Genomic DNA, 4,300 nt, shown 5'->3' on the forward strand with positions numbered 1-4,300 from the left:
CACTAATGACCTAAGGCCTTCCTATGAAGTTCCATTACTCAGCATTCCACCCCTTCACCGTGGCACCACATTGGGAACCACACCTTTCACACATAGACCTTTGGGGGCCAGCTAAGATCCAAACTGTACTGTCCTCCATCCTGGCCCCACAGTAGGTCCCAAGGACACAGGAAGGTTATAAGTTTTGTGTTCTCTGGTTTGTCATTTTAGAAAGCGTGAGACTTGGTGCTATGAAGTTGATTCCAAGACTCAGCAACAGAGTGACACCTCTTGTTTAGAAGAGGGCCTTGCATGCATCACAACTGTGGGTTATTTCTTTGGTTTTCTTCATTTTCAGACCTTAAAAATCAAACTGACACCAATGTCTGGCTCAGAGCAGCTACTGCTGAGTCTTTGGCCCGTGTCAGTTCCATGCATCCACAAGCATGGGGAATATCTTCACAAACCTCTTCAAGGGCCTTTTTGGCAAAAGAATGCACATTCTCATGGTGGGCTTGGATGCTGCCACAGAGATGATGACTCTTTGTAAACTGAAGCTTGGTGAAATTGTGACCACCATTCCTACCATAGGTTTCAACGTGGAGACTGTTGAATACAAGAAAATCAGCTTCACTGTGTGGGGTGTGGGTGGTCAGGACAAGATTCAACCACTGTGATGCCACTCCTTCCAGAATACCCAAGGCTTGATCTTTGTGGTGGACAGCAACAACAGAGAGTGTGTGAACGAGGCCCATGTGGAGTTCATGAGGCCTAAAAAGCTGTTACTCAGCTTTTTAATTGCTGGCTGAGAATAAGCTCAGGGATGCCATCCTCCTCATGTTTGCCAACAAGCAGGACCTCCCCAACACCATGAATGCAGCTGAAATCACAGACAAGCTGGGGCTGCACTCTCTATGCCACAGGAACTGGTACATTCAGGCCACCTGTGCCACTAGTGGGGATGGGTTCTATGAAGGATTGGAATGGCTCTCCAATCAGCTCTGGAACAAGAAGTGAGCCAGAACCCCCCTTTCCTTCACTTTCTCCTTCTCTTCCCTCCGCTTTCTTCTCATGTGGTAAATGTTGCGGTTCTGTGGTCCTGAGTGCCAGAAGCTGTCTCCATTGGGTTGGTCACAGTGTGCACACATCGTGCTGTCCATGTGCAGAGGCAGCCTGCAGCCAGGTTTTTTTTTTCATGTAAGTAATTCCTGTTTCCACTGATGCAGTTTCTGGTGCTCCTATGCAATATTACTCAGCTTTTTTATTGTAAAGAAAAATATCAGCTCACTGTTAGTACTGAGAAGGGATTTGGGTGCAGAGCACCCGGCTTCCAGGAGCCACTGAATTGTAGATTGTCAGGATCCACTTGGTGATTGGTGTATAACCTACACTCAGTGCATTTTTAAAAATAGTTAAAAATTACAAGGTGAGGAGAACACTTGAACACACAGAAGGGAGACCATTCCTTGTGCAGTTCCGCCAATCATCAGATCAGCTGTTCCTCTGGGAACTCCAGAGATGTGACAAACAAATGCCATCCACTGCATGGTCACAGTGGAGACCCTGTGGCCCGCCTGTCTTTGGATAGCCTGCATTCCATAGCATTGTGCTTTTACTCATGCTCACGTGGTCACCTCAGGGTAGTGGGGAAGGTTATGAGGGGTGCGGAGCCCTCCCCCTTGGTCAGCATGCAGCTGGAGCGGCAGTCTATTCCTAGTGTCCACTTGGGACTTGCATTGGTCAAAGTCTGGGTCTCACCAGCAGGAGCTCGTGCAAGCTGGGTCAGTTGGTCCACTCCAGACCGCAGTCCCAAAACACCCCCACCTCCACGTTTGAAGTAGCTTCCTTCCTCAGCCTGCAAGGGTCCTATTTGCCATCAGAAAAGACTCTACTTTTTTCCTTTGCATTTTTACAAACACTAAAGAAGCTGCAACTGTTAAATTTACTTTGGGAAACTTCAGAACTGGTTTATTTGGTGTTGTGGAACGTCTTACTGCTTTCAATACACAATTAGTAATCAACCATTTAGTATACTTGTTTTCAGTTTTCATTTTTGACAAGCACTGTAATTATAGCTATCAGAATACAGTTTCTTAACTATTTTTTAAAATCAAACTGAGCTATCATATCAGGAGGTCATCTCACTCTCCGTAGTCACGTGATCCAGTTCCCCTAAGTTTTATGTATGTATATATATATATATGTATGTATGTATGTATCTATCTATCTATCTATCACTTATCAACCATCTACCCACCTACATATTATCTATCTGTCTATCATCTATCTATCTATCTATCTATCTATCTAACTATCTATCAATCAATCATCTATCATCTATCTGTTTATCTATCAACTATCAATCATCTATCATCTGTTTATGTATCTATCACCTATCAATCATCTATCTATATACCTATCACCTATCAATCATCTATCTATCTATCTATCTATCTATCTATCTATCTATCTATCTTCTACCTACTTATCTGTTTGTTGACTGGCCCTTAGATCTCACTTTTATCATTTCATAATATAATCCATTAGAATTTCTGAAAGAATTTTTTTCCATTCTCTCAATACCAATCCCAATTTTTTTATGAACCATAGTTTTTAGGTTTTTTTTTCCTCCTGGGTGCTGAAGTTTATTTCACAACAGAATAACTGGGAACCTGGCCTGGGACACACACTCAGCTCTAGATGTGATGGGATACAAGGTGACAAGCATGTTGATCATAGCATGGGTCATGGGCTCTGTGTGGCCCTGATGGCATCTTCAGAAGAGGTGGCAGGAGGGGACCTAATTACCTGGGCCCAAGGCCTGGGAGCTGGCCTGCTGCAGCCTATTTGCTCAGGGGATTTTCTGAAGTTCTGACCAGCGAACTTGGCCTTGCTACCCAGCTCTTCCTCTATTCTGAGGATCTGGTTGTACTTGCCCAGGCACTCGGATCAGCAAGGTATACCAGTCTTGATCCACCCAGTGCTGAGTCACACCACCAGGTCAGCAATGAAGGTGTCTTCTGTCTCCCTGGACTGGTGGGACACCATGACGCCCTCGCCAATGGACTGCACCAGCTTGCATGCCTGCAGAGACTCAGTCACTGAGCCAATCTGATTGACTTTGAACAGCAGGCAGTTGTAGACCTTCTCATTCATGGCCTTGGCAATGCTCTTGAGGTTGGTCATTGTGAGGTCATCAACCACCACCTGGATGCCGGCGCTGGATGTGATCTTCTGCCAGGCACACCAGTTGACCTGGTTGAAGGGGTCCTCGATGGACACCACTGGGTAGTTCTTGATGAAGGACTTATAGAGGTCACCCAGATGGTCAAGTGGGATGTACCTACTGTGGTCATCAGGAGAATTGAAGTCCAGCTCGTATTTCCCAGATCTGAAGAACTCAGACTCCATCATGTCTATGCTGATGACCACCTTGTCCTAGTAGCCGGCCTTCCCAATGACAGTCTTCAGCAACTCCAGGGCTTTTTTATTCTCCAGGAAGTTGGATGCGAAGCCACCCTCATTGCCCATGTTGGTGGCATCCTTGCTGTACTTCTCCTTGATGACATTCTTCAGGTTTGGTATACCTTGGCCCCAATGTGCATGGCCTCCTTGAAGCTGGCCGCGCCCACAGGCAAGATCATGAACTCCTGCATGGCCAGCTTATTGCCAGCAGGCCTGCTGCCATTGATCACATTAAAGGCAGGGACAGGCAAGATGACCTCGGCATTGTCTGCCAGGTCAGTGATGTGGCGGTGCAAGGGCACCCCCTTCTCCAAGGTGCTGGCCATGCACACTGCAAGAGACAAGCCCAGGGTGGCATTTGCCCCAAACTTGGATTTATTCTCAGTCCCATTCATCTCAATTATCAGCTTGTCAATCTTCTCCTGCTCCATGACATTCAATTTCTTGTTAACCAGGGCAGGTGCAGTAGTCTAATTGATGTGCTTGCCCAGGTAACAGGTCTTGCTATTGTTATGTAGCTCTAGGGTCTTGTAGATGCCAGTGGAGGCCCCACTGGGCACAGCTTGGAAGAGACCTTTTGGAAGTGTAGAGGGCAACTTGCACAGTGGAGTTCCTACGAGAGTCAAAGATCTCTCCAGCATGTATCTTGAGAATAGATAGCTTCCTGGCTACCGGATCTCAACACCCAGGAAGGAAAAAAGAGGGTGCTACAGACACCAAGGTACATATTAAAGTGGTGAGCCACTCTAATTTTTATTTATTTACTTGATTAGGTTTATTTGGAGGAAGAGGCCGTATATTTACACAGTGAGTAGGAGCCTTATGCAACTTGCCAGTCATTGTGTCTTATTCATCT

At 46.0% G+C, this 4,300-nt stretch overlaps 2 pseudogenes; one reads left to right on the forward strand and one right to left on the reverse strand.

Moving 5' to 3' along the window:
• Window positions 1–425: 425 nt before the first annotated feature.
• On the forward strand, window positions 426–996 carry LOC101592203 (annotated as a pseudogene).
• A 1,728-nt stretch (window positions 997–2,724) lies between these two features.
• On the reverse strand, window positions 2,725–4,085 carry LOC101585627 (annotated as a pseudogene).
• Window positions 4,086–4,300: the final 215 nt, after the last annotated feature.

This window comes from Octodon degus, unplaced genomic scaffold (genome assembly GCF_000260255.1).
Source record: "Octodon degus isolate 3935 unplaced genomic scaffold, OctDeg1.0 scaffold00003, whole genome shotgun sequence".
Lineage (NCBI taxonomy): Eukaryota > Metazoa > Chordata > Mammalia > Rodentia > Octodontidae > Octodon > Octodon degus.